Source organism: Schistocerca serialis, chromosome 1 (assembly GCF_023864345.2).
Source record: "Schistocerca serialis cubense isolate TAMUIC-IGC-003099 chromosome 1, iqSchSeri2.2, whole genome shotgun sequence".
Classification (NCBI taxonomy): domain Eukaryota; kingdom Metazoa; phylum Arthropoda; class Insecta; order Orthoptera; family Acrididae; genus Schistocerca; species Schistocerca serialis.
The window spans coordinates 997780980-997804168 of NC_064638.1; the positions used below are offsets into that span (position 1 = coordinate 997780980).

At 45.9% G+C, this 23189-nt stretch overlaps 1 protein-coding gene and 1 non-coding gene across 2 annotated transcripts in view; one reads left to right on the forward strand and one right to left on the reverse strand.

Annotated features, from left to right (window-relative positions):
• LOC126413271 (uncharacterized) overlaps positions 1-23189 on the forward strand; it is a 492894-nt gene that overhangs the window by 310900 nt on the left and 158805 nt on the right. The window lies entirely within an intron of this gene.
• On the reverse strand, positions 16642-16716 carry Trnas-uga (transfer RNA serine (anticodon UGA)). The gene has a single exon. It is a non-coding gene; the product is annotated as a tRNA-Ser (tRNA).

The following is a 23189-nucleotide window of genomic DNA, read 5'->3' on the forward strand; positions in this document are numbered from 1 at the left end:
ACGGGTAGAGGTTGTCAGTTACTACAACCCATTTGTTGAGCCGTATTTGGAAGCTGATAACTATACAGAACACTGTTGTCTATTGCTCTGGGTACTTAACGTGGGTAACTGTCTCTGCTGCTGACTCGATACATAACCCATTAACTGTCTCGGGAAGGGGAGATGGTTGTTTCTGCCAGTGTTTCTTTCTTTGTGAAGCGGTGGCCGTGACAAAGTGTTTTTCGGGGCCTTTCGGATAGCTGGGCGTAATATTTCGTGACGGGCGGCGCGGTGTGATGGAGCGGCCGTGATTTATCGGAGTCGGCAGGCAGGTGTAGGACCGGAGACGGGTTCCGGCGGCAAGGCGTCTGACTGAGGCGCCAGGCCAGGCCGCCTGACAAATGGTCGCAACCTCCGCCGCACCACCGCCGCCGCCAGACGAAACCGGCTCGTCACGTCGCGAATGACGCCACGCTCCACCTGCTGCGCTCGCATCGTGTGCCGTTCTTCTCACTGGCCGAGTCACGTCACGGGCAGCTTGAGAACTCCTTCAGAAACACCAGCATCTCAAAGAAAACTCGCATACAGGAGATCGCAAGGACCGCAAACCTTACAAACTTCTGCATAATTTTGCTTCCTTAATGAATATTCTTCACCTTCTGTTAAAGAACAATGCTGAAGACAGATAGGCTGACTGGGCAATCAATGAAGAGGTAGTGAATTGGAACGGAAAGATGAAAAGATCTTTATGGGGCAATTTGATTGAAAGAAAGGCGGATACCCTGTTAGGACGTACAAAGACGTGACAAATATCATGGGATACCGCCTAATATCGTTTGGACCTTTTTTGGCTCAGTGCAGCAGCTCGACATGGCAAGGACTCAGCAAATCGTTGGACGTCCCTTGCAGGAATATTTAGCTATCGTGCTCCTATAGCCGTCCATAGTTACAGTGTAGCCGATGCAGGATTTTGTGCTCGATTTAACCTCTCGATTATGTCTGCAAGTATTCGATTAGATTCATGTCGAGCGATCTGGGTGGTCAAATCATTATTCTCGTGAACTATCCAGAATGTTCTTCAGACCAGTCGCGGACAATTGGCCTGTGACATGGTGCAGTGTCATCCATAAAGATTCCAATGTTGTTTGAGAATATGAAGACCATGAAAGGCTGCAAGTGATCTCCAAGTAGCTAACATAAACATTTCCAGTCAGTGATCGGTTCAGTTGGCCTAGAGGACCCAGTCCATTCCATGTAAACACAGCACACAGCATTATGGAGCCACCACCAACTTACACAGTGCTTTGTTAACAACTTGGGCCCATGGCTTCGTGGGATCTGTGCAACACGTGAAGCCTGCCATCAGCTCTTATCAAATGAAATCGAGATTCATATCAGCAGGCCACGGTTTTCCAGTCGTCGAGGGTACAACCGATATGGTGACGAGCCCAGAAAAGACGCAGGAGGCGATGACGTGCTGTTAGCAAAGGCACACCTGTCGGTCGTCTGCTGCCATAGTCCATTAACGCCAAATTTTGTCGCACCGTCCTAACGGGTACTTTGGTCTTACGTCGCACATTGATGTCTGCAGTTATTTCATGTAATGTTGCCTGTCTGTTAGCACTGACAACACTGCGCAAGCGCCTCTGCTCTCGGTCGTTAACTGAATGCTGTTGGCGGTGATGGGAGATAATGCCTGAAATTTGACACTGTGAAACGCGGAATATTGCATTTTCTAATGATTTCCGAAATGGAATGTCCCGTGCGTCTAGCTTCGACTACCATTTCGCGTTCAAAGTCTGTTAATTTCAGTCATGCGACCAGAGTCACGTCGGGAACCTTTTCACATGAATCACCTGAGTACAATCGACAACTCCGCCAATGCACCGCCCTTTTATACCTTATGTATACGATACTACCAACCTCTGTTTATGTACATATAGCTATCCAGTTAGACCGAGGCATCAACTGACTGTTAATTTGATGATAGAGGGAACTGTAGTGGGTAAAAATCTATAACATTTCATTTCCTGGTCAAGTTTGTGTTCTCTCTTTTCTAGTATCTTTGGTAAGATGATTTTCTCCTCCCTGGAGGTGATGTGCCAGTCTTTCTGTAAAACTTCCGAAATAGGTTATTCTTGGGCCAACTAGGTTGGCTAAAGGGCTCGTGATTTCCCATGATGACCAATGTTTCCCGGTACCCATCGCAAAGGAACTTGTGCACGTCCTGGCAGGAAACAGCACCTTACAGAAAATGCTAGTAAGCAACAAACGGCCCATTGAAATTCCTGTATTTGACAAATGAAACTGATTGGTTGAAAGCACTGAATGCTAAAATTATTTTATAGAGTGCTTTTGGACCACTTTAAATCGGAAGTTGGCTTTCAGCCCCCATGGGGTTGAGGTAAAAAGTCGCGGACCCTGTAGGGTGGAGTTGGTGTTTTAAAGCATTTAATGGAAGTCGGAAGGCAGTGGTCGTTTGTGGCCAATGTATTTACTTTTTCAGTGCGACAAACTCAAGTACTGAAAAGTGCTTTCCGTTGCGCGGGCATGGAATTCTGTCTAGGAGTTTTTGCAGTTTTTCTTGGCGAATGTTGCAGTTTAGTGAGTGTGTATTTGTTTGGCAAGAAGAGGCCTCACAGAAGATCGCGGAGCCGTTACATAGGTGGAGACACATAAATCACATACTCGGCTTCGTTCAACTGATACCAAAAAATTCCGTTTGTTGTCACGTTTCTTCCTCCTTTCTCCCTATTTACTTTAAACTGTGTTTCTATTTTGTTATCGTGGTGAATATTTTCGAAAGTTGTAAGGAGCTAGTTTGTAGGTGGTGTGTGGATTGTTAACGACGTCGATATTAGAGTCCAATGGTCCGATCTCGGAATCTTCCTGAAAGTATTTAGATAGCTACAGAGCTGTAATCGCTGACTTTCGAGTAGTGTTAAGATTAGCCCTGTCTAGTGGATCAGAGTGAGACCGTCAACTCATATATTGGCGGGGGACCTGAGGCTCTAGCCCGCATTCTGCATCTCAGCCGCCATAATAACCTATTTTGTCCGTCTTCAACGATAATATTTCTGTCGGTATAATGCTTTCTATCCCTCGAATCCGTTTAAGTTGGGGTCTTTCTCTGCGCTCTCTGTTTGCTGGTCTGTTATAAAATTTATTTTTGGATATCGTATTCTTTCTTGTTCCATTAAGTGTCAGAGTCAAAATAGTTATGAGTTGTATTTCATGAATCATTCATGAAAGTTGATGCTTTATTCGAATCTCGTCGCATGATTTTATTACAATGATTCAGTAATACCTTTCGACAAACTCACATTGCCATATCAATACATTGTGATTAGTGAACTTTACTAAACCGAACTTTAAATAATGCTAGTGATGAAAGAATTCATCACTGACAAGGAGAAGGATCACCAACGAAGTGCGACAATGCGGCAAGGACCTTTGAGCAAAATAAACGAACTTGCAATATTACAAAAAAAGTTACATGTTAACATTGGGGTAAAGGGACATAGTAGTCCCGGGAATATATGTGCACTACCTGATCAATAGAGCGTAAACACCTATTAGTGGACATGAATTTGGCGTGTGCGCAACGTTAGTCATTTTGATGGTTTGCACTCTGCTAGGGAGACTTTCAGTGAGGTGTCTGGATGACTGCCAGCTCATTCTTTCTCAGCAGCCGAAACTGGAGAAAGTAGTGATGTCGGATGTGGGGTCTGGAGCGAAGTCGACGTTCTAACCCATCCCGGAGGCACTCCTTTGGGTTCACGTGGGGATTCGGGGCAAGCCAGTCCATTTTAGGAATGTTATTGTCCGCAAACAATTGCCTCACAGATGCTGTATTATGACAGGGTGCATTGCCCTGCTGATACATTCAGTCATCATCTTCGAACTGCTCTTCTGTTGTATGGGTACACAGTGCTGTAAAATGTGTTCATTTTGAGCACAATAAGGGGACCACACCCTAACCGCGAGAACAACCCCATACCCTAACAGCACCAACTCCGTATTTGACTGATGGGACTACACACAATGGCAGGTAACTTCATCGGATCGTCGTAGGGTAGAGTGTAATTTATCACTTCAAATTACTCTTTTTCCAACCATCCACTTTGCAGTGGCGTCGCTCAGCATTGACTGCAGGAATTGTAGCTTGTGAGGAGCTGTTCGACCATTGTACCCCATTCTTTTTAGCTCCCTATGCATAGTCATTGTGCTATCTGGACTGCTGAAAGCACTTTGGAACTCAGGAGTGATTCGCTTCGCTGGTTTCACGTAATCTTTTTACAGGCAGCCTCCGCAATGCTCGACAGTTGCTGTTGATCAGTGCACGAGATCTGCCTGGTGTTGATTTAGCACGTTTGTTGCATCGTGTTTCCACTTCACAGTCACATCACCACCAGCCTGCGTGGTCAGTATTAGGAGGATTGAAATGTCCGTGATGGATATGTTAGTCAGGTGACATCCAATGACTAGTCGACGTTCGAGGTCACTGACCTCTCATGGCCGACCCACTCTGCTTGTACCGCTTCTCTGCTCATAACACAACACTCCCCGCCTTTTCTTATAGTGGCGGGTCGGCCTCTCGTGAAATTTGATGATCAGTCCGTATTACATAAAGTTGTACTAATACAATTTGATCAGTGTGTGTATGTTGTTAATTGGCTGACCCTTTTTACCCCAGAGACACACATCTCTCTTGTTATTCACTTATGTCACTGGCGACGTATTTTCGATCTCAATCCCTCCTGCAGGGGGAAACGTCCAATCATAGTGTTCCTGTCCGCCCCGTAAGCTGAGTGGTCAGCCTGACGGATTGCCGTCCTACGGGCCCGGGTTCGATTCCCGGCTGGGTCGGGAATTTTCTCCGCTCAGGGACTGGGTGTTGTGCTGTCTTCATCATCATTTCATCCCCATCCGGTACGCAGATCGCCCAATGTGGCGTCAAATGTGATAAGACCTGCACCAAGACGGCTTGGACCTGCCCCGCAAGGGACCTCCCGGCCAGTGACGCCAAACGCTCTTTTCCATTTTCCATAGTGTTCCTCACTTCTGTATTGGTCGTATGGGCCTGCAAATCCAATACCCACGTGGTCGCTAGCGTTTGAATTGCCGGCCACTGTGGCCGAGCGGTTCTAGGCGCTTCAGTCCGGAACCACGCTGCTGTTACGATCGCAGGTTCAAATCCTGCCTGCCTCGGGCATGGATGTGTGTGATGACCTTGGTTAGTTAGGTTTAAGTAGTTCTAAGTCTAGGGGACTGATGACCTCAGATGTTAAGTCCCATAGTGCTTAGAGCGTTTGAATGCATCCTTTTTTGTTTTTCTTGTTGGCTGGATATCAGGTTACTGCTTTCCACGCACAGGTATTTTTCCACAGTTGAACTCCATGAGAAACAAAACTGGGGTTCTCATAAGTTCTTGCAGAGGCAATGTACTGTCATGAATTGTGTCTTAACATAATAACTGCGACCTCGATATGTGTCCTATTACGCTCCTTCCGATTTAACGGAGTGACGCCCTACAGCTCATTAGGAGATCGGAATCTGAAAAGTCAAGTACTACACCATATTACTTCCTGACCGCAACTGTGGGTAAATCGTTCGGTACTGTGAACGCTAGAGCCGGTTTCTCGCACCGGAGTGACACACATTTTTGTTGAATCTACAGACGATGTTGTGGTCAGAGCCAGACGCTAGGTCACGGGCGTATGACTTTCCCATTACAACGGGTACTTTCCAGCATCGGTTGGAAACGAACTTCTGAAAGTACTGGCACAAAGCAACACTCTACAAGGTAGTGTTCTTAGTGGCAGCAGGAAATGACGAACTGAAATGCAACATTCCGTCCTTATAGTGATTACCAGAAAAGCATGGATGTAAAATAATTTCGGGAAGCGGTTTGGAGCTTGCAGCATCGAGGAGGCTGCCGATAGACCTCGTGAGGATAAGGAACAAATAGTAGTCCCGGTTACTCGCGTATCCTCTGAGTACATCAGGTCGGGAGTGACTAGTCATCAGTGATCAATAAAGTTGTTTTGGCCAGTATGGAAAACACTGTGAGACCAACACATCAAATGACAAACAATCCATTGGAAAATGTAACACGGAATATTTCACAGACTTGACATGCCATTAAAACATGCAGTCAGTAAAAAATAAAAACAATGATTTTAAACTGAGTACCAATCTTTGAATTACACAATATTTTGTGTCACTGAGTACTGGTGTAAAGACACAGAAATCGGACGTATAATAGTACCATCATTGTATGACAGGATAGACTCTTACTGTTGGACTGCTTCGAAGGGCAGAGGATCGTGCATTTATAACAGAAAAGGAACACAGTTTAAATCAAAACATGACCTTAGTAAAGTAAGTGAAGACGTTTTAAAAATCAGGTGTTGAGTTAATAACACCAAGAAATTAATCATTTTGTGCGAGCGAGCGCGCTCGCGTGAGCTTGCTTGCGTGTGTGTGTGTGTGTGTGTGTGTGTGTGTGTGTGTCGATCTCCAGGGGTAGTGTGGACACATTTTTCAATAAATAGCAGAAGTTATAGATAAAGTTTCAAGTATAAAAGTCAATATCATTTGGTGTGGAGATATAGACATAAGCACAAATATCGTAAATGAAACTAGTAACTTTTTTATAAACATCATTCAGAGGCATACCTCGATTTGCCAATAGTGCAACAAGGTTACTGCAATGGCGTCATCGGAATTGACCAAGTAGCCACAAATTTGGACAGGCTAAAGTGTGATCTTCCTTTTAAAGATCTTGGACTATCACAGCATTTCTGTCAAATAATAACAGTGAAATCTGACATGGAAAATTCCCTAAAAGAAGTAGCAAACAAAAGGCAGCTAACGTTAATGTTGACGTGGACGGATGGGACATGTGACGCCACGAGAGCCACACGGCACAGGGGACGATCTGGTTAACGTGATCCGCGCTCTCAGCGCTCTCCAGCGACCGTTGTGGGCTTTATTTGGCTCACAGGCCACGCACTTTCTTTACGAAAGTGGAAGCGCCAAGATAACTGCTGTAACTCTTTTGACTGTCGAAGAAGTGCAGAGAAGATCGCGAAGAAGATTCTTGAGCGTCGATGGCATGAACAGCGAATTGCTAACAGAGGAACACTACATAATGCTGTACAACGATCTGACATACATACAAGTAGAAGTTATTCGTTAACTCATCTGAGCTTTCATTCCATTTTCGGTTATAAATAGAATATAGTTAAGGTGCAGTGTCTAATGTCAGTTTAACTTGTTTTTCTAACAAAGTACACTCCTGGAAATGGAAAAAAGAACACATTGACACCGGTGTGTCAGACCCACCATACTTGCTCCGGACACTGCGAGAGGGCTGTACAAGCAATGATCACACGCACGGCACAGCGGACACACCAGGAACCGCGGTGTTGGCCGTCGAATGGCGCTAGCTGCGCAGCATTTGTGCACCGCCGCCGTCAGTGTCAGCCAGTTTGCCGTGGCATACGGAGCTCCGTCGCAGTCTTTAACAATAATAGCATGCCGCGACAGCGTGGACGTGAACCGTATGTGCAGTTGACGGACTTTGAGCGAGGGCGTATAGTGGGCATGCGGGAGGCCGGGTGGACGTACCGCCGAATTGCTCAACACGTGGGGCGTGAGGTCTACACAGTACATCGATGTTGTCGCCAGTGGTCGGCGGAAGGTGCGCGTGCCCGTCGACCTGGGACCGGACCGCAGCGACGCACGGATGCACGCCAAGACCGTAGGATCCTACGCAGTGCCGTAGGGGACCGCACCGCCACTTCCCAGCAAATTAGGGACACTGTTGCTCCTGGGGTATCGGCGAGGACCATTCGCAACCGTCTCCATGAAGCTGGGCTACGGTCCCGCACACCGTTAGGCCGTCTTCCGCTCACGCCCCAACATCGTGCAGCCCGCCTCCAGTGGTGTCGCGACAGGCGTGAATGGAGGGACGAATGGAGACGTGTCGTCTTCAGCGATGAGAGTCGCTTCTGCCTTGGTGCCAATGATGGTCGTATGCGTGTTTGGCGCCGTGCAGGTGAGCGCCACAATCAGGACTGCATACGACCGAGGCACACAGGGCCAACACCCGGCATCATGGTGTGGGGAGCGATCTCCTACACTGGCCGTACACCACTGGTGATCGTCGAGGGGACACTGAATAGTGCACGGTACATCCAAACCGTCATCGAACCCATCGTTCTACCATTCCTAGACTGGCAAGGGAACTTGCTGTTCCAACAGGACAATGCACGTCCGCATGTATCCCGTGCCACCCAACGTGCTCTAGAAGGTGTAAGTCAACTACCCTGGCCAGCAAGATCTCCGGATCTGTCCCCCATTGAGCATGTTTGGGACTGGATGAAGCGTCGTCTCACGCGGTCTGCACGTCCAGCACGAACGCTGGTCCAACTGAGGCGCCAGGTGGAAATGGCATGGCAAGCCGTTCCACAGGACTACATCCAGCATCTCTACGATCGTCTCCATGGGAGAATAGCAGCCTGCATTGCTGCGAAAGGTGGATATACACTGTACTAGTGCCGACATTGTGCATGCTCTGTTGCCTGTGTCTATGTGCCTGTGGTTCTGTCAGTGTGATCATGTGATGTATCTGACCCCAGGAATGTGTCAATAAAGTTTCCCCTTCTTGGGACAATGAATTCACGGTGTTCTTATTTCAATTTCCAGGAGTGTATTTTTGTGCGGGGACCCAAAAAAAATCTCGGATTTGTTTGCTATTTTCCTTTTTTGTTGTGGGTCGATCATATTTTGACAGTGGATAAATACTGGATAGATCTACAGTTGTTGGTACACCAGCACTCCGAATTTCATTTGTGTCTCGTTCTTGGCTTCTTTTCCCCTGGTGACTGCACAGACACATCATCTGTCACTGAGAAGCAACATTTGTCCGTGGGCTCCTGTTAACTTCTTTGCCTTCTTCAGTTACTGCAAATTCGGTTCTCTCATTGATTTCTGATGGAGCAAAGTCTTCTGCTGTGAAGACATCCCGTTGACTCGAACGATTTTTCAGTTGTTTGGCTTGCGGCCACTCTAGAATACGCAGCTTTAAGCAAAGCACTGACATCTGTCTGCCTAATGGGGCGTCCTGAATTAATAACAGAAACAAAGACGGGGGGGGGGGGGGGGAGAGGGTTAAGAGTACACATTACGCATGTAGTCTTGCCCGCTATCTTACAGCCTACTCTTAAAAGACACGCCATACAGTTAAAAAAAATATCACAAATGGCAGCCACTGCTTCGTTCTGCTGGTTGTTGTGCCGTGGTTTGTTCCTCACTGAACGTGATTCTTTTGGCAAATAATTTTATTTTCTTGTGCATATCTAGACAGTGCTTACTGGTTACGATGTACAACTTAAATATTACATAATTGGAAGCAAACACTTATATTTACATGCTGTAACCAAAAAATCTGACGCAGCTCTTCAAGATTACATGTGATGAAGCAAATATAGTATTTGTAAAATATATCAATTTTGAGATAATACTTCTATGAAAAGAATAAGAAAGATTCAGAATCTGTGAGAAAAGAAAATGTAAAAAAGTTGAAGGTAAAAACAAAAAAGTGGAAGACGGCATACAGGAACCTGCTACCTTGCGCAACTCAAGAGACCACGGCTCACGACGCTATCGACTGCGCTACAGCTTCGACATAGCCATCGTCCCTACTCATATAGTCTACAGCCCGTAAATACTGTTTCTGCAGATGTCATTATTTGATATTTAATATGCAAATTGTACCAGAGAGACGCGCTTTTGGTAGATCATTACTGTGTCGTAGCATTGAAACGGTATACTTTCGTAGCATACAAGTTACCACAAAAACTAGAGGAAGGAATAAGTCTTTACTTATCGACATGTGGTTTACTGTCATTTTATTGTAACAAGTCGTAGCTATAACGATGCGTTTTCGAGAGATCCTGAATTTGCTCATACTCTGAAACAGCTTGTATTCATATCACATACTCTATGATAAAGAAAACTCACCAAATACGATGTTTAACGGATACAGTATGGCGGCTTCTATCTTATGCTTGTAACGTAAAACGACATCACCTTTATTGGCTTCGTTGCTCTCTGGAATTCTACGCTTTGACGCCACCAACTCCGAGTGCAAGCGCGTTTTCACGTCCCGTGAGAGGGCGGCTTAAGAGTGCGTGAAATCTGGCAGCGGCCACAAGTGGCATTTCGCACGACGCCAGGGGAGCCATGAGGACGGGCGAATGGATCGTTTCAAAACTACTAAAAACGTTAGTTATGTGTCTGTCATGTCATATGTTTTGGGTGTTGTGTTACAGAGCGATATATAGCTAGCATGTTGTTTTTGCTGAGAACATTTCAGATCCTACCAGGGTACGTATTGAGGCGAGCCTGCACTTTCCCTGGTTTTTGCTGCAGCTGCCGGCGACGCCACGTGGAAACATTGCACAGTGGCGCCGCGCGGCCACGCACACCCTGAGCGTTGAGACGTCCTCTTAATTCTAACAAGCTTTTAATTGGGTTTCTTTATGCCGGGGAATAGAAGACGCAGTAATCCTCTCGCGGGGGGCATGTTTATTCTGAGAAAGCTCGCGGCGCGTCCCACGCAGGGACAGATTCATGCGCTATTCAATTACCGGCGCCAGCAGTAAAGCCGCTGCCGTGGCCGCAGCCGCACCTTTGTGTCGCGGCTCTCTGCCGCGGCCGCCGCCGCTCCTCCTGTTCCTCCTCTCATTTCCTCCTCCTCCACTTCGTCCTCCTACTTTCGCTTCTTCTCACTCCGCTTCTTCCTCATGCAGCACGCCCTGCCTGGCGAGTGCGCGCCACTACCTATAGGGCTTTTCAAACTAAAATTTCGCTACCCAATCCCTATTTTGGATAGTGACAACCAGTGCTACGAATGTGACTAATGCTGACCATTATACTGGGTGGTTATAATTAAACTCTAGCTATTTGAGAGGACCCTCATGAAGAACGAGTTTTCGTAGGACAATGAAACTTTGTGGAAGGTTTTGTATGGACAAACGGAAGAAAAGTACCGTATGAACCATTCAGAGAAACACATTTTAATTTCCACGTGAGAGGGTTCGAATCTGCTAATTTCTTCAACAGTTTATTGCGCAATTGGCCGTCGGCTTCTCCCCGGAGCAAATCGTGTCACTGGCCGACCATTCGAAAGATTAATTATAACCAGTCTATACCTCAGAAGCCCCGCCCCCCTTCTTCTTAGTCTGCTAGCATTGAGTGTGATTTAAATAAAAAACAAAAAAACTTAATATAGGGCTACGTGCAAGAGCAAAAATGCCAGTCAGGAAAGAAAGATATGACATAACCATAGAGTAGCAATATCTGTGGAGTAAACAAAGTGAAATCCGGATGTCAGCAACATCAAGCTAGGATTGTTACGTGACTTTCATATAACGTCGTTTGTTTGCATTTTGCGATACGACCGAAACTAACAGTGCATGTATTTGCCCTACTTCTACACATTTTTGTATTAGTAACAGCAACGGTAAACAGTTTTTGTTTTCACACTATCATTCTAAGCGCCACTTTGTAATCCTCTTCATTACCTTCAAGGAACACGATAGTATGGTGATAGGCTGATACAGCTCGAGTGTCTCACATATTTTTCCCAGTTTGTGGATAGTGACGACACGACATGTTTCTAGTTAGTCGATTTTGATCTTTTGCGTCCATACACTTTTGTAAATATTGAACAGCAGCAGTTTCCCTTTGTGTGGGAGGTGTCGTAGCATTGGGTATTCAATTTAATCCGGGCTAGGTGTAGTACCCTGCCCTTAGAAGACGGCTGTCTGGATTTTTTCCAGAGAAAAGGTCTGTGTAATTACTCTGTTGACCTCATATTCCGCCTTTCTTGTCCATTACGTCAGCTGGGGTTATCATATACTAGAACGATTCTAAAAGTTCGTGGGATGGTGGAGACTTGTGTATGTCCATTGTCAGACCGTTTTTTATGTTCCTTATTACATTCCAAATCCTTGTTAAATGCGTTTCTTTGCAGACCGAAGCGAAGAAATTTTACCACGATTTTCATTTTGTGTATTTAAAAATTTTCTTGACTGTAGCTTGTGCATTGTTTAGCAATAAAGTTTGTGTCATTAGAGAAATTTTTGTATTTTTATTAATGCCCCCACCCCCTGCGTTCCTCGAGGACTGCGTCACATTCTGAATCCCGTCAACAGGATGATGGTCTATGAGGAGTCCGCTTATGTCCTTTTTCAGATATAGACTTCCGCAGCTTCATTGATAAGCAATACCAAGACTGCTTAGGCTCATTCGGGGTACCCAGTTTCGATGATATCTTGCAGTATTTCTTCTAGTAGTGTTTCTTATAGCGCCCAACCGACTTTGTTTGTCTTCGGTTTCCGGCTGACTGCGTGTTTGTCAGTCTCCCTAGGTTGATCGTGAATTGTAATTTGAATTGGCAAGTGATCGAGATCTAAAGTATCCGGTATCATAATTCGTGGTGTTCCAGTAGATAGTGCAGAGTATGCTATGCTCAAGTCTACCGCCGTCGGGACTTCATTTGGTCTGACTATTAGTGTTGGCGAGTCATCGTTTAGTGCTATAATGTTTTCCGAATATAGTACATCCACTAGTACTTATGCCATGGTGTTGACAGTTCTGCAACCCCACAGTGTGTTGTGGCCGTTAGAGTCACCTAGTAGTAAAAGGGGTTTCCCCGTGGAGTCAGTTACTGTTGTTAACTGTTGTTTGAAAGTCTGTCATTAGGTGCTTTTTATGCTGAGACCAAAATGAGATGGAGGTCCCTATCCGCATTTACAAAGGATCGTGCTGAGTAGGCAATGTTGAAAATGGATATGGATAGCTTGTTCTACCAACAACACCGCACTACCATAGCCATCATCTCTATCTTCTCTAACGACAGAGTAGCTGATGATTAATGGATCACATTCTCGACTAATAAGTTTGCCTAGCGCCATAGGCTGGAGTCTGCGTATGTTTCTATGTCTACTTTCAAAAAATAGATGAAAGGTCGGTTATTGGTAGTTGTCTATAAGTTAGCTGTGCAATTTCAACATTGGTTGTTGATGGTTCCTTCTTGGGTGGCGTCGACACAATGCTTTCTCCGTTTTGTCTTTTATCGTCGTATCCTCCCTCCTCCGTGCAGTCCCGTTCACGTTTTGTGTGAGCTGCAGGTCTCTTGCGTTAGGTGCATCTACAGGGGGAAAAGGTTGGCGTGTGTCTGCGTTGTGTGTCGCTAATCACTTCACTGATGGTTGCATGATGTGCATCAGTATCCATTGTGACAATGTGAGCTGGTTTAGCGAAGTTTGTGGAGGAAGGGGGCTGAATCGTCACCTTCCGTGGTTTTAACGAAGTGATAGAGCGTAGATGAGCGGTCAGCGCGGCGTATTGCTGACCAAAGGGGCACAGGTTTCATTCATGGCCAGGTCGGAAATTTTCTCCACTCGAGGACTGGACGTAATATTGTCCTTACGTTCGTATCGCCATAATTAATATTCTACTACTGATATGGATGTATGGCCACGTCTCGAAAGCAAATAAATAAATAATTAAAAAAACTGTCACTGTTGACACAGTGCGAGCACGAGCCAAGTGGGAAGTGTTTACACCTTATTAGCGCACTGCTGTTACCCCTTGCGCATCGTGGAGCCAACTATACTTTGAACGACATTAGTACTGAACTTTCGATGCAATCACTTATATTATGCGAGTCTGTCAGGAGCGTCGTTAGCCGAGGAAGGTTTCGAAATGTAGTTCAATATTTGTGTACTCATTACTCTGTTGGCAGTAATCGACAGTGTCTTTTCACTATTACCACGCCACTAACAATCTTAAGTTGTTATTTTTGTGGGCTGTCCGTAAAGCGTTTAATATTTCCCATGTCGTAGCGAATTTTTTTTTTGTGTTAACAAATACTTAAATGCAAATCAACGCTTTAGTTTAAATAGTGATGGCTTCTACTTCTGTTGCTGTCTTTTAATATTTATTTACCAGGTCGGACCTATAGCTTTTGTTGAGAGTGTGCTTAGCTGAAAATATAACAAGTACTCGTCTGGTTTGAAACAAATATCGCTTGAAGCTTTCCAGATATTTAAGGTACTTATGCTATTTTCAACTTACTGTCGAATACTGTTGTTTCTGTAGGTATCGTTTAGTATGGTTGAGTATCTTACCTGCCATATCAGATACAACTTACCCACCTGCTTACCCAATTTTTTGAAATTCTGATTTCTCATACTAACCAGGATGAAATTTTCACTCTGCAGTGAAGTGTGCGATGATATGAAATTTCCTGACAGATTAAAACTGTGTGCTGGATCGAGAATCGAACTCAGGACATTGCCTTGCGCATGAAAGTGCTGTACTGACTGAGCTACCCGAGCACGACTCACGACCCTTCCTCGCAGCTGTATTTCCGCCAGGCCCTCGGGAGGGGGGGGGGGGGGGGCTCGACATTCGTTTGCTGAGTACGGGCTTGGCTTCCTTGGGGTTCCTCAACTGGGGACTGGTAAGTGTCGCCAGTCCCCCGTCACCTTAAGCTCTGGGCACGCTTCGGCGACCACTATGCGGCACTGCAGTGGAACATTGTGTGTCGCTGGGCACGGGGACCTTGATATGACAGCCCGAATCGTGAGGATACTAAAAGTCTTTATGAAAAAACCCTCAGTCTCAATGTGTACTGTGCGCTAATGAGATGCGTGGCTGTTGAGGTGGTACAGTTGTTAGCCGGCAACCTCTGGGGAATCTGCTTCACCACAGTTGTATAAGGCTTATCTAGGCACAAGCGGCTCTGTCTAGTCGGACTTTCATTTCCGTAGATTCTCGTGGGACCGGGAGGCAGCCTTAGAAATTGTCTCTGCCTCCTCCCAGAGACAAGGGTGGGCCGCTGGTGGGTACTGACACCCAGTCGAACAAGAGGACTCGTGTCACCAGATCAGGAGACATGTGAATTACACACAGTCTTTTAGTCTCTAGTAACATAACACATGGTGATGTTGGTCAGACTGTGATTCTTATATTTAAACGAAAAGAAGCAGCTTTTGAGAAAGGTTTACCTTTCTACATACAAAAAAGTTATGAGGGCATTGCTGATAATTTAAATTCTGTCAAGCACTTGTGAAAAGGGGCCCTGTTGGTAAAAACGAGTTACTTCCAATGCCTCGGGGAGTAGGTAATTGAAAGTGAACTGCACAACGTCTTAACTACAGCAAAGGTGTTGTGACTTGCGGGGATCTGGTTGACATTCCCCGAAAAGAACTGAAAGCTGGGTGATCCAAGAAATGAATTGTTGATGTGAAAAACATAATGAAAAGGGTGGATGGCGATATTGTGAAATCAGATTCGTTTATACTGACTTACAGCCGCACGAATCTTCCAGGTTTCCTTCGCCTCAGTGTGCGGCCGTATTATCCCAACCCATTGCGCTGGTTTACTTGCCAGCGCTTTGAACACACCATCTTAGGCAAATGCGGTAATGCCGCCCATGAAGGAGTTGGTTGTACATCTCCTCCAAAGTGTGTCGGTTGCTCTGGGGATAACCCTGTCTTTATTAGGGACTGCAGTGCCTCCCTTCAAGAATGGAAGATACAGAAGATCAAAAGAACTAAGTGTACCCTCGTATGGTGAGGTCAGAAAGATCTATATGGCTGTGCAGCCCCATAGTTCACTACCTCCTTTGATGCAGCTCTTCATGCTACCCTATCCTGTGCAAGCTTCTTCATCTCCCAGTACCTACTGCAACCTATATCCTTCGGAATCTGTTTAGTGTAGTCATCTCTTGGTCTCCCTCTACGATTTTTACCCACCACGCTGCCCTCCAATACTAAATTGGTGATCCCTTGATGCCTCAGAATATGTCCTACCAACCGATCCCTTCTTCTAGTCAAGTTGTGCCACAAATTTCTCTTCTCCCAAATTCTATCCAATACCTCCTCATTAGTTATGTGATCTACCCATCTAATCTTCAGCATTCTTCTGTAGCACCAAATGTCGAAAGCTTCTATTCTCTTCTTGTCTAAACTACTTATCGTCCACGTTTCACTTCCATACATGGCTACACTCCATACAAAATACTTTCAGAAACGACTTCCTGACACTTAAATCTATACTCGATGTTAACAAATTTCTCTTCTTCAGAAACACTTTCCTTGTCATTGCCAGTCTACATTTTATATCCTCTCTACTTCGACCATCATGAGTTATTTTGCTCCCCAAATAGCAAAACTCATTTACTACTTTAATCTAATTCCCGCAGCACTACCCGATTTAATTCGACTACATTCCATTATCCTCGTTTTGCTTTTGTTGATGTTCATCTTATATCCTCCTTTCAAGACACTGTCCATTCCGTTCAGCTGCTCTTCCAGGTCCTTTGCTGTCTGTGACAGAATTACAATGTCATCGGCGAACCTCAAAAGTTTTTATTTCTTCTCCATTTACCTGCATTTGTCAGTGCGCTTGTGCTGCAGTTCCTTTAAATCCCATACCTCATCCCTGAACATCAGACAAGGCTGAGGTTGCCAAAGTTGTGGAGTTCACAGCTCCTCTACAGGTTGAATTATATTAATACCTTCAGCTGCTGCTGACGGGCGTTGATATATATCAACGGGGACAGGTGGAAATGTGTGCCCCAACCGGGACTCGAACCCGGGATCTCCTGCCTTCATGGCAGACGCTCTATCCATCTGAGCCACCGGGGGCACAGAGGATAGTGCGACTGCAGGGACCATCTCGCGCACGCCTCCCGCGAGACCCACATTCTCACTTTGTATGTCCCCACACTGCATTCGTAGTGTCCCATCCCAACACACTCATTACTCGTGGAAGACATTCTTACCAAGTCCCTTAAGAGTTCGGGGAATATGTGTGCATCCGCACAGAAGAAGAAGAAGAAGAAGAAGAAGAAGGTCATGGCCGGTATTGCCAGAAGTTTATACTTATATGGATATGGTATCTGTTCTTTCGGGCATGTCTTCTTCTGTGCGAATGCACACATATTCCTCGAACTCTTACGGAACTTGGGGTAAAAATGCCTTCCACGAGTAATGAGTGTGTTGGGGTGGGACACTACGAATGTAGTGTGTGGACACACAAGGTGAGAATGTGGGTCTCGTGGGAGGCGTGCGCGAGTTAGTCTCTGCAGTCGCACTATCGTCTGTGCCCTTGGTGGCTCAAATGGATAGAGCGTCTGTCATGTAAGCAGGAGATCCCGGGTTCGAATCCCGGTTGGGGCACACATTTTCACCTGTCCCCGTTGATATATATATCAACGCCCGTCAGCAGCTGAAGGTATTAATATAATTCTAATTTCGTTCTAGACGGCTGCAGGTAATCCGTATCCATATAAGTATACATACCATAATGTTGCTCGTCCATATTTGGAACACCTTTTCTCTGATCGTCCTCAAGCAACAAGACCACTTTGGAACCGTGTGCAGCATGTGCTAGAGTCACTTGGTTTGGAGCAAGTACAACCCCAAAGCCTGGCCTCTCAGTGTACCACCGGTTACTGCAAGGTCCCAGAGTAATTTCAGATTTAGTGCAGTGCAGGAGAGATCACACTTCTGCATGTGTTTTAATATTTTATTTTCTGCCATTTTAACTGAGTGCACCAACTCTACAGCTGCATTTACGGATAGGTCGAAATATGGGTAGGTACTCTGCTGGTTGCTCTGTTGCTTTCCCTGATCATGTTCTCAAGGTGCGACTGCCTCTAAACTCTTTACTGTCTTGACGCGAAACTATATGTGATCTTGCGGTCACTGGAGCAGATAAGACGTGCTTTGAGTGCTATATTCCTTGTTCTCTTAGTGTCCTTGACTCTCTACAAAGCTTGTGCACAGCGGATAAATTAATCCAGAATATGCAGGACGCACTCCTTCAATTACAACGGCTGGGGAAGGAAGTGTCTTTCTGGTAAGTACCAGGACACATGAGTATTACTGGGAATGAAAGGGTGGATGTAGCAGCCAAGGAGGCATGTAGCTATCTCCGGTTATTTCAGTGCGCTATTCCTCTGCATGCTATCTCCTCGCTGTTCAGGTAAAGAGTCATGCGTCGATGGGACACCGAGTGGTTGCAGGTGACTGATAATAAGCTGCGTCTAGTAAAGCGCACAACGTGAACATGACGTACGTCCTTTCGGCCACGAAGACGGGATGAGATTCTGCCTACTCATCTTCGTATAGACCACAGTCCTCTGACACGTGGCTTCTTGCTTCGACTGGAGGATCCTGCAGTGTGTGGTGCTTGTGGCGTACAGATCGCTGTGCTCCGCATTTTACTGGACTGTGTTCTATTACAGGACCAGATGACAGCTGCAGATTTGCCGGCAGTTGTGCCCTGTATTTTAAGTGACATTGAAACGAATGTGTGAGACTCTTAGGTTTTGTGATGTGCCCAATTTGTATTCAAAAACTTTTGGGAAGGTGTTCTTAATGTGTTCTGGCTCACACATGTTTTTTGTAAGTGGTCAGACAGTCACATTTCTCTGTGCATTTCTTTGAACTGTTCTGTGGTTTTAGTTCTGGTTTACTCCCACGTATAGCACCTTCAACCTTCCGTATTTCATTACGGTCTGTGAGATAGAACGATTGTGTGGATCAACGCGGGTTTTGTGGGAGTGAGTGAATTAGTCATTTTATAGGTTTTCTCCTCACTGTGTGACAACAATGTTCGACATTTTATCGACATTCAGGTCTTTTAATATATGTAAGGGCACTGATAACCTCGGCGTTGAGCGCCTGTAAGCTGCACACACACACACACACACACACACACACACACACACACACACACACACACACACACACTCTCTCTCTCTCTCTCTCTCTCTCTCTCTCTCTCTCTTCCCGCCAGTGCCTTGTCTCGTAGCTTCCAAATTTCGCAGAAGCTCTGCTACGAAACTTCCAAGACTAGCAGTCATGGAAGAAGCGATATTGCGGAGACATGACTGGTAGAGCAGTTGCCCGAGAAAGGCAAAGGTTCTGATTTCGAATCTCGGTCCAGCATACAGTTTTTATCTGGCAGGAAGTTTTAACTCGATAGTATATCTGCAAACTTAGCAGCCATTGACGCCACACTTTCGTCTTGGCCGATTATATCAGTCTCTGTACGAACAACTGCTATCGGTTACAGTGCCAGGCTTTGTGATACTGAAATCATATTTCATAAAAAAAAAAAAAAAAATCCATCCAGAAGGTCACCTGCATTTGTTACTTTTCTGCTGCGCTGTTTACTAGAAAGTGGAAAGATGGTATCTCGTAAGAAATCGCGTGCATTGTATCTCTTTAAAGCTTGCATACGAAACAGGTGTTTGCTTATCAGGGAATGCATTCTGGAGGTCAGTCTGTATTGGCCATACGTAGGAGTCGGGTTTCCTGGAATCGTGAGTGATGTGAGATTGTTGTCTTAGTGGCCTGTGAGTCAGGCACGCAGCTCGTTCCCCGGCGACGGGGTGCGCTGGGGTCAGCCGTGGGCCGCGCTGGGTGTGGCTGGTGTCCCTACTAGGAAGGCGCCGCCTGTCGCCTAGGCGGCCGGGCGCCGCGTCCCGTCCCGCCGGCCGGCCGAGGACGAGGACGCCTTTCCAGGCCCCGCGACGCTGCAGCCGCTCTTCTAGGAAGCGCCGGCCATCACACCCCTCCCTCGGCAAACGCGCCCACTCTGACACCGACAAGCGCAACAAGAGGAAATACCGATTACACCTCCGTATCTCAGCTTTTCTGTCCACACCGCGTGCTCTCCTCGAAAGCTCGCTGTTGTTTCACAACAAGAACACCAAACTGTTTCTGTGCGGTTCTGTCTTGCCTTCGCCTCGTATCGATATTCCTTGGCCACACGATTTGGAGACAGCTGTATAATGACACTACTACCGAATAGCAGTGCGGTCTTTCCTTTTTCGTTCTTCAAAGTTTCCCTTACTCCAGTAACCTTTCTGAAACGTGCAACTCTCGCGGGAAACGGACGATTGAATCCAAACTACGAGGAGAGGGAGGCTATAGTGTGTGCGAAAATGAAATATTTCCTTCTTCGGCTGAAAATTGGAAACATACCGTAAGTGAGATTTCTCGGTGGTTTTCGACCCTCCATTGCATCTGTTCGAGTGGTATGATGGGCGGGGGGACTCGGCGTGTCCACTATGCTCGCCAGGAATTCCCAATTACAAGTCACTTGCTCGAGGGGGAACAAGGCAGTCAGTTGAGAGGACAAGATCGAATTTTCTCCAGCCTATGTCGTCTCTGCAGAGCCCATGTCCTCATATCGCCGTTAACTGTATCTTCACTAAATGTAGTGGAATTTTTTTTACCGGTTTCTGATGGGATTGGCACGGGAAGAACGCTGTGGAATGTTACCAGGACTGGTGTGACATGTCAGGCACCCTGTTCAGCGAATTAGATATCGTATACCTGCATTAAAGAGAGAGAATTGTTTTGTAAGCAAAGCAAATACCAGTGCAAGTACAGATCGCTGTGTGGTCCTTCGAGCCGGATACTGTGAACACTCGGAATATTTACGTTCGTGCTCGTGTTTGTTCCGATATTTGTGAACGTTTACAAAATCGCGGGAAACTGACCACGTGTGAGTGGCATGTATTCTCGGTTTCGTCGATAAGTGCTACCGACTGTTCTAAAGCCTGTTCGGGACTTCGAAAACAGCAACTGTGACACCAGTGTTCAGAGACATTTTTGCCGGTGGTTAATGTGTTTTGTCGAACGCAAATTACCAGGAATTCAGATAGGGACGGTGCCACGCATCTGCTGTGACTTCCCCTTCTCCCGCCGAAACTTCACTACAGCCCATGCCGCGCCGGCTGTTAGCGTCGGTTTTATTTCCCGCAGACTGCAACCTGGTAAGCGCAACTGTTTGTTGGCTTCCCGTTATCATCCGCCTGTTCCCAAAATGGATTCCTCTGAGAGAACACGGTTAGCCAAACAGAGGGGTTGCAAAGACAGCCCTCCCACGCTTAGGGAGTTTTTGCAAGCTGGAGACATTGAAATGCTGAAATGAGCACTGAAATGCTGCATTCGCAATTAAACAGACTGACACGAATTCAGACTGATTATGAGTCATCCCAAGGTCGGCTGGAAATTGAAGCACAGGGCGGAATTCAAGGATACCTGTGATTTCATTGAATCTAATATCAAGGACTTAATGAAGACGCACGTACAGCTGCCACAGCCTATTGGATCGAATCCGACAGGCAATGTCAGTACTATGAAACAACCTGCTATTAACCTGGTCGTTCTACAGAGATGCCTTCTTGAATCTGATTGTCAATAATAATTCAGTTGATGACGTCCAAAAATTTCATCACCTAAATTGCTCTTTGCGAGGTGAAGCAAAGGACCTATCGAAACATATACCTGTGACACAGGAAACCTATCGATTGATTGGGTACTTAGTACGCAGAAGTTTGATAATCGCCGCGCGGGGTAGCCGCGGGATCTTAGGCGTCTTGACACGGTCCGCGCGGCTCCCCCCGTTGGAGGTTCGAGTCCTCCCTCGGTCCTGGGTGTGTGTGTTGTTAGCGTAAGTTAATGTAAATTAGGTTAAGTAGTGTGTAGGCTTAGGCACCGATGACCTCAGCAGTTTGGTCCCTTAAGAATTCCAACACATTTGAACATTTTTGATAATACAAAAATAATTACATTCAAAGGTTTTGTTGGTCTTGCGTACAGTCGGCCATGGCACGTTGATGTATTAGAGGCTCTTAAACTTCACGTTCCACTTCATGAAGCGACCCACAACCGGTCATGAGTGGGAGAGACAAATGTGTGAGTGCACATTCACCGTTCTAAATAAATTCACATATTTTTTGGAAACGGAATGAAGGGCTCTCGAGTTCACTTCAGGAACAGCTCATCAGAAGATTTGCGAGGCAGTTCCAGCACCATAAAGCAAATGATACGTGTGAGGAAGGTACATCCGGCTTATGCTGATAGAAAAAAAAATTGCAAATTTTGTAACGAGCATCACGCTATCAAAAAATTCAAGAGGTTTCAAGCACTGGGTATCGACGGGCATCTGTCAAGAGAAATAAGCTGTGTCTTTTGAACATGTACCCTGATAAATTTGCTAGCAAGCGCAAGGCTCCTACTAGTTAAGATCTGTAATGGAAGAAACAATACATTGCTGCACGCGTCAGCTGACGCAAGGTGTAGTCAGATTGGTGACTCTGCAAACTGCTACTTGTCCCATCAGTCTACTAAAGGGACATCGCCTGGCGACTGTAATACATTGCTGCTGTCAGTATTAAAGACATGGGGTAGACGGCAGCCTAGTAGTGTGCTCCTAGACAGTGCGAGCCAAATGTCCTGTATATCCAAGGGCATGGCAGAAAACTAAAATTGAAAGTAAGAGAGCAACCGTACCCTGTGAATAACGTAAACAATAGCTTTGCCACTGCTTGGTCACAAACTTGTAAGGTCGGCATGTCTTCCAAACTTAATAATTCTCGCTTCATAACTATTTGCGCTGTTGTGGACAGTATCAACAGTGAGTTGCCATCTAGGTACATAGACACAACAGGTTGGAACATTCCGTTTGGTCGATCTCTGGCTGATCCCCACTTCTCTAAACTTGCCAGAATAGATACGGTTCTGGAGACAGACATTTCCTCCGGTATCTTTGGCAAGAAAAGTCTACAGAAGCCAAATAACCCCACACTGATTAACACAAAATTTAGTTGCATTTTGTCTGGTAGGGCTCCTTTAACTCCACGGAAAACTATGTGCAAGTAAATTAAATAGTGTGAGCACACTTTCAGCAACATACAGCTGGTTCGCTGAATCGCAACAAGCCTCTTGACGACTGGAAATCGGAGATTTTATGGGGAATCCTCCTCGTGCCTATCCTAAATCCTCTATCCCTGAGATTCCCACCAACAGGTTGCACAGATGGCAGTTTCTACAACAGCTACCATCAGTCCTTGTGGAAGCGGTCGCCACTGAGTAGCTATATCAGCTGCAACAACGAAGTAAATGGACATGAGAAGGAGCGTGGCAACCCCAAATCGGCGGTCGTGTGCTAGTCAAGGAGGATAACTTGCATCCCTTGGTTCGGAGGCTCATTGTCGTCGACCAGGTGTTTACAGGTCCTGTCTGATAAGCGTGTGATTGTGAAAACGGCCAAAGAATAGATTAAAATAAGCTTGTTAGTGAAATTGTCTCCCCTGC